Genomic DNA, 13192 nt, shown 5'->3' with positions numbered 1-13192 from the left:
GGATAAATGCACTGTTGTTTTACGCTGATAAGCAACATATGATCAATTTGAGCTCCTCAACAGGCAACTGTCTTGTCAATAGCTAGTGGTGGCGTCAGTTGTACCTGATAAAAATAACAGTCAATAATTTATTAGTAGTGATAACTGATAAATGAATAAACTCAAATTTTGACCTCCTATGCCCACAATCGATGGTGAAAGATGGTGTAAAATTTGATCTCATTTCAGACAATTTACCTTGAATATATCACGTCAACAATATTTTGTAAATGTCATAAATAAGGGCATGTAATTTGGATCCTTCACAGACAATTGATCTTGAGTGTTTTACATCATCTTATGTGCTGTTGAAAAAAATGGCACCCTCAGGTAATTTTTTTTCCAATAATTCATCCACAGACAATTCATAAAGCCTCATTTCCCAGATGGGAAAAGGACCTGATCATGATGATGACATTCTGATGATGATGAAAGAACTTAATGGCTTAAAATGATCCATGTTAAAAAAAGAAAAAAGTCAGCAGCTAAATGGCAGAATTTATTTGTGTCCTTGCCTGTTTTTTTAGGTTGCATTGGAAGAGGCTCTTTCCTTGTGACTGGTGTCACTGGCTGTGTCAAGGCTTCCTGGAAACTTAAATGAGAGCAAAAATGTTATCATGTTCATGTTCCTATTTACAAGTACACATGTATGACTTACCACCCAAACACACGATCCAAAATTCTCCTGGACACTGACAGATGTTAGCATCATGTAGACAATTGTTCTCTCAAACTTCCACAAGTTTCTTCCTCATGGCTTCTGTGATGGCATTGCCCTCAGGACCATGTTGCACAGCTACACCCATATACTAAACTGGAGATAATGCTCCCGAAAATGAGCCAGCCCTCCAAAGTGGGCCAGAAACACCTTGATTACTCACCTTATTTTTAAATTTATTTAACTGTGCGTTGGCTGCAAGTGCACCCCCGAAAATGGGCGAACCCCCGAAAATGGGCTCAGTAAACTTTCCAAGTAACTTACCATTTGCCAAAGGAGCTGAAATTGCAAATGGTTAGTACTTAATTTATCTTGTTTTGCATTGTTCAACAATGCTTCACACCATGCATTATTGCTGTAAATTAATGTTAGCTATTAGGCTAAAAAAAGACACAGAGACACAGTTTTGTTGGATTTATTGTTTGAAATATGTTACATGTTTGCTACATTATCCCACATTAAAATGGCCGTGCCCCCGAAAATGGGCTCAGTGCGGAGAAAATACTTACAATAGTCGAAGGTCCTGAAATTGAAAATGGTTAGTACTTAATTTATCTTGTTTTGCACTGTTCAACAACAATGCTTCACACTATCCATAATTGCCTTGCATTAATCTTAGCTAATAGGTTTAAAACAATGACACAGACACACAGTTTTGTTGGATTTATTATTTAAAGTATGTTACATGTTTCCTACATTATCCACAGGACCTAATTAAGGGGATGCGCATTCCTATGTGAAAAATTTGACATCCTAAGAAACCTCAAGTGTTCTGTGTCAGTAAATGTCGACACCCCGACATGAACACTTAGGGTGCCCCGGATGGTACATGGGGGTTATTAGCGGCTTGCTAACGAGTTATAGTCGATACCAAGCCTTTGTTTGTAAATTAGCGCCAATTGGTGTTCTGAGTCGAAAGCCGAACCAAAAACTGAATCCGAAAGCGAAATTTGTCGTCCTTAAATTACACCACGTACCTGGTGCCAGGGTGTAGAACTTGCCCTACCTTACATGGATTGCTCTTAAACACCAGTGCTCCTCCTCCTCTCCATGCTCATCACACGATTGGCGATAATTTAAGTTATGAAAATTTGGCGGGCAGCTGAAACTGCCATGTCAAGACAATTGGCCTAAAGTGTCAAGTGAAAACAACTGTATGGGCCATTGTGGAAACTTGAAAACTGACCTTTTTATTTGTGTGATGTTGATGTAATAATTTAGCAGACAGTTGACAAACTGCCACAACAAGACAATTGGCTTAAACCCTAAAATGTACACAATGGCCCAAAATTTTGACTGACAGTTGTGAAGCTGTCAAAATATGACATCAGACAATTGGCCTAAATGTATGCAAACGAACTAAACTGAAGTGTGTGTTTTGTCCCCTATATTCCCTCCTAAACTGCTTTGTATTCCTGGCCTTAACTATTAGCTACAACCAGAGTCAAGCCACTAAACTGCATAGGAGTAGGAAAACAGCCTTCCTCCTTTCAGCTGAATGACCTGAAATCTCCAGTTATCTACTTTTGAGTCATGTCTGGTTGAACCTTTAGGCCCAAATGGTTTTACTGATGAAAAGTTTTTTGAAAAATTTTGGTCGAAATAGTTTCACTTGATCACAGTCCCTGTCATCAAGTAAAGCATGGAAAGAAAGTTTTTATTGCGCAGCTAAGCGGGAGACGCAGTCATGAAAATGTCGAGCCAAAGTGGATGCCGAAAATATCCACATTGTAGAGCCAGTGTCCAGTTGAACAAAGTCGAATCTTGTCCGAATAAATCCTCGAAGCAGACCCAGCATCGAGTTGAAGAAGAGTCGAATCTTGATCGAAATAACCTGAAAAGGAACCCAATGGACAAACCTTAAGGGAGGAACCACCCAAAACCTTGGGACCCAACTAACTAATCTAACTACATTAAGTTAAGCCGAATCAGAGGTTTGTTGACCTCTGGCCGAAATTTAGTGTTAAGGTTCATCCAGAGCTTTACAGTATTTTAAAACCTCCCCTACCAACCCACAATCAATGTTACCAACCAACTGCATATGTTTAGATATGCAAAAAAGTCTTCCTTCAGAATCTTTGAACTGACTCGTTCCCACTCTCCTCGTCTGAGTAAATTGTAAGTAGTAGTAGACAATGGGAAGGAGGAAAGAGAAGAGGTTACTTCATCTTCCCCACCCTTCCATTATCCTTGCATCTTATGATGTCCCCATCAGAGTTGATCGGGTCAGAGTCAGGCCTTGTCTTGCACAGGTGGACTGTATGGTGCTGAAGTGATGGACCAAGCCTGTTCCTCCTCCAAGGTCAAGAAACACTAAAACAAGGAAAGATAACAAGAACTAATTACACAAGGTATGCTGGTAACAAGTTTGCTCCAGAAATTGCAACACATCATACATACAATTAAAAACAGCTGACTGGATAAATCCTTTAAGTTCCAAGTGGAACAAAGGATGTGACTCCTGGCAAAGTTTATAAGTGTCCATTTTTTTTTTGTTCTACGTGGGAAAGGATATCACCAAGACTGATGTCACAATTTTTATAAATTTCGCTCTTTGGAATATTACAGTCTATTGTTTGTTTTTTATTATTGTGATTATTGTTATTGTTATTATTATTATTATTATTATTATTATTATTATTGTTATTGTTATTATTATTATTACAGTAAAGTGATTTTGGAATCAGATTTGGTTACTGTGGATTAAAAAGACCAGTCAAACCCGTAAATTGAATTACTCGCAAATGTTTCAGCGGACTTTCAATGGGTTTACTATTCTAGTCACGAAATGTTAGGAAAACGTAGGTCTCGAATATAATGTAAGCTTCTTTGCACCTATAATTAAAAACACATTTCTCGATACAACAACTATTAAGTCAGTTTATTTTTCATTGAACGATGATCCAGTTATTTCCTTCAAGATTATTTACCAAGTCATGTTTGTCTCATGCAGTTCGCAACAAAATATTCAGAACGCGAGTGTGCCGAGTTACATGAACTGTAAAGCCGCCGAAGTAATTAAAAGTAATTAACTCTACGTACAGAAATTAAAGTTTTTGAAAGAAGCACTTTGCTTAACTCAAGTTTAAGGATTTTAAAGGAAATGGTAATTATCTGTACAGCAAACTGTTGTTGAAGTCGGTGTTAGAAACTCGAGTGTCACACAACTTATTTAAACATTTTCAGGCCGTTATTTACAACTTAAATTCAAGATCCCATAAAACCTAGGCACGATTTTAGAAAAACGGACCACTCATTTGCATCTCACTTAATTTGAATGATTCTTTTTGATATGTTAACAAGTGGCCCGGTATTGTAAAATCGCTCCAAAACCAAATACGCTCATAGTCCAAAACAGAATATTGTTTACGTAGGTGCTAACAAGAAATTTGACTATAAATCGTAAGTCGCATCTTCGGATAATTATGGCGACTTTCTAAGGAATTTCACTTTTCCCTAACTTTTAATTGCGGAATTTAGAAGCAGCAACAATAATTTAAAGAAAAGAAAAGTAATTTACCTTTATAGAGCGACTTGGAAAAAAAAAATCTCATTCCGCGAAAAACGCATAACCACTTGAGAAACATTTTGGTTCAGTTTGGCGGCAAACGTCGCGCTTCGCGCGGGAACTCTCTAGCGTTCCTCATTTCTAGAATAATAAGGGAACTTGAAAGAAAATTTTGCGTATAAAAATAATTCCAGCTACTTTTTTTTAAATTTAGCTCAAGTGTAACAAGTGAATTTCGCCTACCTGTCGATTTGTGAACTGTCAACATGGTTTTTAATCCGGCATGGCGAGGGCGAGTGTACAGCAAATTTGTGTACGGAGGTGTACGACCAATGTTCTCGTTTTCTCTGGCAAACTCTGCCTACAAATACAAAATTACAATTAATTACTAAAGAGGAACTAGTTCGTACGTATACTTTTTTGAGGAAAACGTACGTGAACGGAAAACGAGCTTTTCTTCGCCCCGAATGAAGCAACATTAACTCGCAAACATGTGTTGATTTTTGAAACATTTTGTGGCCTGAAACAATAATACACTCACATATTTATCGCAGTTAGCTTCTCGTAACTGCAAGAATGTTGCTGAAGCTGGTTACACCGTCAATTAAGTCGGTAAAGAATAGAAATTCCGAGCTTCTTCAGTGAAAAAAATTCACTTCCTTCGAGGTGCATGTTTGGCGGGGAATGAAATTTTGAAAGCAGCGCTTTTTTCGGCCGCACATCACGTGATAAACTACTCTGCGCTGATTGGCTTGTTTCGTTGCACGGGCTTTCGTCGACTACGTCATTGACTGTCAGTGACTTTCAATTTGATGAAAAAAGCCATTACGCAGTTTGAAAACTGTAAGTTTAAGATGTTTTAGAAGATATAACTTCGAATTCTGTGAATATTTCCCGTTTCTTCTCGCCATTCAAGATTTTAAAGTAGACTTTCAAGGACGACGAGGACCCGCGAAATTGAGTAATCCTTAACACCTAGGTTAAACGTTATTTCTTATTGGCTTCCTGACCCACGTGGGTAAGGTCTGGTTTCTGATTGGCTTTTTTAATTGCACTGGCCTTTAAATGGTTTTGCTCTGGGTTTCTTGGGGTTTCTTATGGGAAAACACTCGAAAATACCGCACAGCTAAAGGTTAAATGAAGGTTACAGGTTAGCCATTTGTCCTCTGCAAAAGCCACATCGTGAAATGTTTAAAATTCTGCATTTATGTAAGCTATATCGCTCGATTTTCTGTCATGTCTCGCAGGGGAAAGGTGCCCGATAGGTGAAAAAAAAAGAAACTCTTCCACACCTCCCAAACACGCAGGAATAACGTTCCCTTATTTAAGGGCTTATTTTATATTTCGTTAGAACATGCTTAGGAGACTTCTGTAGAACTTCCTTGTGTTTAATCACAGTATAATGTAACGTGTTTACGGAGTTAGACAAATCTTCCGTTTAGCGTACGCTTTTAGCAAGTGAAAAAGACCCAGCTGGGAGAGGGTCCCGCTCATGGGAAATAAAAACTGAGATGTTTCTTGACCGATGTCCGCTCACGGGGGGTGTGCGTAAGGGGTAGCCTGCGTGTAACCGTAACCACGCTACTCGTAGGCCGCGTAAAGGGATGCCAAAAAATTTTGAAGCGTAAAATTCCTTACTATCATAAGCCCCCGTCTTCTCTCTCTAACAAAATAAACCTCCATCGAGTCCACGGTGCATTTTTTTCACACAATTTTTTTTCTCTCGATTTTGTAGTCGTTATCTCATCGCCTAGGCTCGATTACCAGTCGGCGTTGTTCGGGAAATGGAACTCGCGCTAACTTAGAAAGAAAAGAAGAAATGGCTGTGGACAAACAAGTCTTCCTGCTCTCATCAGGTTCTCCTGTGATTTCTAGCCCGCAGCAGGTGGTTTAGCGGGGCAGAGCTCCGATACTCAAAGCGCGATACACGAACACGGAGCGAGCGCTTGTGCTGTGCCCCTGAAACCATCTGCTGTATGATGCGGCCGGCTAAACGTCCGTCACATTATGCGGGCGCGTCTCGGCCGCTTCTGTTCTTGCGCACGCCTTATGTCATCACATGCGTTTTGTTTCTGTCCCTTTTCGCTTGACGGACTAATAAAAAGGCAGAACGGGTTGTAAGGTCCACAATGTACAATTCGCTGGCATACACTTTTAAAGTACTTGGACGGAAAAGTCACACTCTTCCCAAGTATTTTGTTTACATTCCATGCGAGACTGAAAAAGACCGTGGATTTAAGGAAATGGAGCCCTGGGGACCAGGGAAAGAGCAAATATTTGTTTTTTTTGTAATAGTACCTTTAGGGCGCGGTGGCTTTGTGACCCCTCAGTCTCTATATTTAACAGCACAGGGGTTGTCTAAGCTTACAAACACCATATGAGCAGTACATTACATAATCTTGAAGTGGTCCGAGACTGGATACTATGTTAAAAGCCATGTTGTAATTTATCACTCCAAGTTTCCCAGCACTTTTTCACCAACCTCCCGGCAGCTTCCAACCAATTCTTGTCTTAAAACTATGTCCACTTTTTCGAGTCTAATAACGTTTTGTGTTGTACCTTGGTCTTTTTTGCGGACTGAATATCAAGATGGACTACTGTTGGCAAGGTCCTACAGTAAAAGATATTAGATCCCAAAGGTTGAATCTAGTTTCAAGATGGTGGAATATAAGTAATACCGATCCGAAGTTTGACATCATACTCTTTTTCGACCCGTGAAAGAGACGTGATTCTATTAGCAAGAGATGAAGGTTTTGGCGACTGTGGTATCTTTTGATATCAGCCAAAAACTACCAAGGCACTACATAACAAGTTATTGGACCCAAATATTAGACGTCGTGGCAAGTTGGCACTACGTTTACGAGCCATGACTCACATGTTAGGGATTATATTTCCATCCAATGTTTAAGAGACATGGTTCTAATACCAAGAGATGAAATATGCGTTCGAAAAGCATTCAATGTTATATTGTTTGGAAAATAGCGAAAGCATTCCTAAAAAGTTATTACCGTGTGAAAATCCATAGTTATGCGTGCTTCTAAGTAAGTCTTGATACGTAAACCATATTACATTTGTGTTGTTTAGTTCTGCAAGTGCGCAAATGATATTTTCCGGTTGCGTGCGGGGTTAGAAAGCTAGTGATTGCAGCAGTTGTATAAAATCAAAAAGGGAAACAAATTGGTAGTGTACTTCTAGCGGGGGAATTGGCAGCAGGAGATTCTGTAGTGAATTGGAAGACAACTTCAGTCCGCCGGGAAATACGCAGTCGTTTCGGTGGGAAACAGTCCTTTCCACCATTGCTGCTCCAGACATTCGCGTTCTGGACTAGGTATATAAGACACGAAGCCATCAGGCATGCGCGAAAGAGAGTAGCTCTGGGGTCGAGAATGTCCTTTCCAGTGGAAGGTTTTCGAATGTTGTCAAATGGTACACACTCATCCCTTCTCATTTTGTTTGCTGGTTTTCTACACACATGGTAAGCGCTCAAGATATCTAAAGTCCCTTCTTATACCGAGCAAGTTTCAAACTCACTGAGAAATAACGATTTCACTGTAACCGTCTGGGAATCCGTGAAACTTAAGAACTGGACTTGAATAAGTCGTAAAAGAAACTTCAATCATAAATCTTTTATTTATTTTTTTTCACTCGTTTCCTCTCATTGCAGATTATGCGCATGCTTTTTGTGCTCCGTTCCCATTCCGCTGACCGTTATGAACCAGACGGCGGGCTGGACGCCTGTGCCCTAGCTACAAAACAAAATGCAAAATCATTTTATTTAACTGATAATCAATAACTGTCTCTATTAGTTCGAACTTTAATCAGCTTACAGCATTATACAGCCAACTTTCCTTGAAACTATTATTAGTCCGATACTGCTTCATTTACTCAGTTAATGTTATAAAATTTATCTTTGGCCACCAAATTTCCTACAGATAGATGAAAAACGCGAAACCAATACACAGTGGAAATCAAAAGAAAAAATAGGACTTGAATTAAGTAGGAATGTCAATTCTATCTTCGAAGTGTTGTCATAATGTTTTTTGATCAATACTTTCATGGTAATTCAGACCGCTAGCTAGGAAAATTAAAACCCAAATTGGCTGTATTCGAGAAGTGAAGCGTGTTCCCATAACAACTTGAGTCTATGGAGCCAACAACAAGGGGTCGGGTGGTAGCTCTCGCAAAGTCTCATACGAATGGCTTGATACCCTTTGAGAGGACAATAGACAAAACAACAGAAACAATGCCCTTAACCTCAAAACAATAACAGCTGCTAGCAAGGAAAAAAATATTACAAGCTTACGAGAGCTAAAACACTTCTGACAACAAAAACAAAAAGTAAATACTATTTTGACTAGTTTCAAGTCAGCTGATCTGACCTACCTCGATAATTATTTAGATTAAATGCGGTAGTCTTTTTGTTGAACACTGCAGTTACCGTCTCCTTTCCCTTTGTAACCTTTACCTGATACACAAGCAAAACAAATATTACTCGGCGACCCTTGGAATCAATAAAACGGGGTAGAGGCAGGAGTAAAGTTTCAGTTTAGGGCTAGTAGATCATGCAGCGGGCCATTTTCTTTGGTTTTAAATTACCACGCTAAATGAGTGGTTGGCTTAAAATAGCGAAGCGACAATTTCTGGTCCGGGGGATCATTTGCGGTACAATTTGGGGATGATTTGCAGTCCCGAGATCATTTGCAGGCCCGTAAAACTCGTTCGCGCAGATTTTCCCGCGCTTCGGGCCGACTTCATGCATTTGCTTCGAGTGTTGATTGGTTAATTGGACTGGCTACCTCCTTCATGGTTGCTCAGAGGGATGTCATCGGTTTTGGTTTTACAATACACAATTGAAAACCGCTCTAAGCAACCTTTGTAGGGACAAATTACTTCAAGTGCCAGTGCCTGAACTTTTTGAACTACGTCACTAAAGATACTTTTACGGGAAATATCACTGTACCTCTTTAAGAGTCCAATCAATTATTGTCGCTGTTCTTACCCGAATCCATTCCATAATACCCACATTAATATCCCTGAAACTACCTTTGATGACGAGTTGGTTACTAAAGGGAGTAAACAAGAGAAAATTGGCGATAAGAACCGATTTTTATAGATTTGTCCTCCCTGTAACCGTAGGGGAGGTAAATTTGACGAGAGCTATCATCGGTAGTCCCAGTTCTCGATCCCAGTGCTACTCGTTTTAAAATTGCCGACCACATGACCAAAAGAAACGGAGACTCTGGGGACGAGAAAGAGGACCGGAATCGCATTTTGTGGGCGCTGCTGGAATTCTTTTTACATCAATAAATAAATAAGTAAATAAATAAATAAATTAATAAATTAATTAATTAATTGACTACTTCCCCGATGGGGCTTTTCAGGGCCAAAGAAACCAAATGATGAAACAAATAAAGATTTTAAGGAAAACGACCAATTTTTTAAGTTTAAAAGACATGTTTCGACAGAACTTCTGTCATCTTCAGTTGAATGAATGATTACAAAGCAAATTGAATAATAAGTAGACAAAAATGCTGATTGAGACAAATAGTAACAACAGAACGTGAAAAGGTGTATATTAAAAGGATAATTTTAGATTTACATGGTGTAATTGCTGATTGAGGCAAGGTAGTTCTTTTTGAATATGGATAGCGTCCTTTATCTTGAGTTGAAAGCTGGTAGTGGCGTGATCTAAAATATGAAAGCAGTCTATTGAACACAATGAGCGACAACGTTCAGAATTCTGAAGATGTTTGAAGATGTGAGAGGCCTTATCAACGGCTAAGTGCTCACGTACGCGTGTGAAAAAATGTCGGGAGGTTTCGCCGACATAACAGGCATTACAGCCCGCACATGTAAACCTATAAGCCACACGTGAACGAAGCCCGCCGGGGATAGGGTCTTTCACACCAAAAAGGTTACCTATCTTAAAGGAAGAAAAAGCTAATTTCATGTCTAAATCATTACAATAGCGCTTGATTAAGTGTCGAATCTTCTTCTGAGTGATGACAGAGAAATGGCCTATGTACGGCAGCTTAAAGTAAAACGTGGGCGAGGTGGTAAGGGGTTAGCCCCGGGGACAATGATTGCTATGGGTCCCAGTGATGTAATGGTTAACCACTTTTTCAATTAAATGGGCAGGGAAAAGGTTCTTTTTGAGAATTTCAGTAAGCTTGGTCATATCCTCGTGTAACCCCGACCAAGTGTTGTTGATCTTGTAGGCCCTGTCAACAAGAGTCCTAATGAGACCTACTTTAAATGAGTACGAGGTGAAGCTAAAATAATTAGTTAATAACCCAGTGAAGGTTTTCTTACGGTAAACCCTAGTTAGGAAGGAATTAGTGTCACTATTATCAATAAGAACATCTAGAAAGGGTAATTTGCGATTAAGTTCTTTTTCCATAGTAAACCTTATGTTGGGGTGCCTAGAGTTAATGTAGTCAAAAAATATAACAGCATCGTGCTCCGAGTGAAATAAACAAAAAGTGTCGTCAACATACCTACGATAAAATAAAATTTTAGAATATTGAAAATTTTCCAACCATAGTTTTTCATGATGCCCCATAAAAAGATTGGCTAATACGGGAGCAAGGGGAGACCCCATGGCCACACCGTCAATTTGGTCATAGAAAGAACCGTTAAATAAGAAATGGGTCTGGGCGGTGGCTACAGTGAAAAGGCTTCTAAGTTCAGACTTACTAAACTTGAGGTCAGGATTGCCCTCGGAAATGTAATTGACCGCCAGGTCAATACATTCCTCAAGAGGTATGTTAGTAAAGAGACTTTCAACATCGAAGGAAACCATAAATTTACCAAACATAGATAAAGATTGAATGTCCTGTACAAAAGTACTACTTATTGTTCAACTTGCTTTGTAATCATTCATTCAACTGAAGATGACAGAAGTTCTGTCGAAACATGGCTTTTAAACTTAAAAAATTGGTCGTTTTCCTCAAAATCTTTACGTGTCTGCTGCTATCTAGACCTTATGAAACAAATAATGCAAATGAACATAACATAGTTGCAAATCCCAACTGGAAGGAGGCAGAACACTTGGCTATTTACAAGCGTTGCCGAAGAGTTGAACTAGGGTCTACTGAAAAACAAATCCAGCTTAGTGGTCAGAGCGCCCTAACCACTCGGCCATGCCGTCTCCCCCTTCTTCACCTATAAAAGGTATCAGTTCTCTCTGATTCCAAACGTATTGTGTTCCCAGCTGCCAGGATAAACATTGATCAATTTATTAAACATGCTAAGCTATACCAGCCCCCCACCCCCCCCCTCCAGCCCCCCGACCGGGGCCCGCCATTTCGGCTGAAGACATGATGAACATTTCATACCTCTCTGTCGCTTTGTTGGTCAAGTATTTGAATTTAGTTTCTTTGCCATCTTCTCCTTCAATCACAACAGCCATTGACAAAATATTTTTAGTCTCTGTGTCCGATCCGTAAACTTTGATCGAGTAGGAAACTGTTGAAATAAACAGAATGAACATGAAAGGAGCATGCAATGAAATAAGACAGGCTCCACATGCATCTTTTCTAGAATGATACGTACATATATGTATGGGTAATCGTAGACATGGAACTTCGAGTGTTCACCTCGATATCTCACGAGAGAGCTGCACTCACTCGTGAGACATAAAGTTGAACACGAGAATAGAAATTCCATATCTACAAGCAACCATGTATTATTTTGTTTATTACATAAACATAAAAATAACGACGTTTTTGACGATTTTTAGAAGATTTCCGACCAGTTTCCGAAAATTTTCTCCAAATGATTCCTAAGCCCACGCACGTTTCCGAAGACATTTTCCGAAAATTTCCGAAGATTACCGAAATTGCAGAAGGCTTTCGAGGAACATCTGAAGATGTTTCGATTAACACCAACAAATTTAAGTACGATGAAAGGGTCAAGGATGCCTTGATATCAAACATCACGTCATTGATATCATTACAGTTAAATTATCATAAGTTTACACACGTGTTCAATTTCGGCTTTTCTCAGGACTGGAAATCCTTGTAAATCACCGAAGTTATTATAATAAATACAGTTTTAAGCCGTTGACGATCGAAAGCTTTCGACTGAGAATTTCAGGTCCAAGGCCAAAACACAGCGGTTCTGAACGCAACGGCTTCTAAGTAGCTCTAAATACCCTCATTAGAATGGTTTCTTAACTTTATCTCACTAATTTCTTTCATCATATTTAAATTTATTTATATTTTTTGCGTCATTCTCATTTACTTACCGTATGGATTAAGCCAGGCTCTAGCTGCAAAGCAAAATACGAGATAAGTTTATTAATTTGACTTCGTATAGCTGTTTGTGTTACACTTTAATATCACTATTATCACTCAGTGCGGTCAAGAGAGCATGAAGGCTCGATTTCCGCCACTCTCTCGAGTCTGGTCTACGTTCCTCCGCGAGAAGAGACGGCTGGACGCGTGAGCGGCAACTTTCGGAGGAGGGGTAAGTAAGTAAGTTTGATCCTTTATTTAAACACGATGAGATTAAAAGCATTACATGCTTGAGGGGTCATGTGTAACTGACTAGTATCTAAGTAACCTACATTGAAGTTAAAGTGGATAAAATATATCAAATGCATAATCACACTTCAAAGTAAATCCAATACAATGCGTAATATATAGCGGGTAGGCGTATAATAAATAAGCGAGGAATGAACAATCGTACAATTTTTTAACTATTACTCGTGGTGTAGTCCTTAATTGCACTCGCTTTCATACGATTTCCTATACTATAATAATAGAGTTCAGAAAATTATCATAGGGTACTAGGAAACCTTGGGCATAGAGTGGTTTTAAATTGAGTGTCCTAAAACCAAACCCAAACCAATTACTTACCAATTAGACTACTATGGATGCATTGGAAAGTTTTAGCTTGAATAAGGTCTAGTTTTAAGAGTACAC

The 13192-nt window shown here is 39.2% G+C and overlaps 1 long non-coding RNA gene across 1 annotated transcript; it reads right to left on the bottom strand.

The window, feature by feature from the left end:
- Window positions 1-7973: 7973 nt before the first annotated feature.
- On the bottom strand, window positions 7974-12541 carry LOC145468588 (uncharacterized). The gene is made up of 5 exons (XR_014042232.1): window positions 12514-12541; window positions 11603-11732; window positions 9226-9328; window positions 8649-8730; window positions 7974-8011 (listed from the first exon to the last, which is right to left on the bottom strand). It is a non-coding gene; the product is annotated as an uncharacterized LOC145468588 (long non-coding RNA).
- Between the last annotated feature and the right edge of the window lie 651 nt (window positions 12542-13192).

Source organism: Orbicella franksi, chromosome 14 (assembly GCF_964199315.1).
Source record: "Orbicella franksi chromosome 14, jaOrbFran1.1, whole genome shotgun sequence".
NCBI classification, from domain to species: Eukaryota; Metazoa; Cnidaria; class Anthozoa; order Scleractinia; family Merulinidae; genus Orbicella; species Orbicella franksi.
The sequence above is the reverse complement of the archived record's forward strand: the minus strand, read 5'-3'. Positions and strand labels throughout refer to the sequence as shown.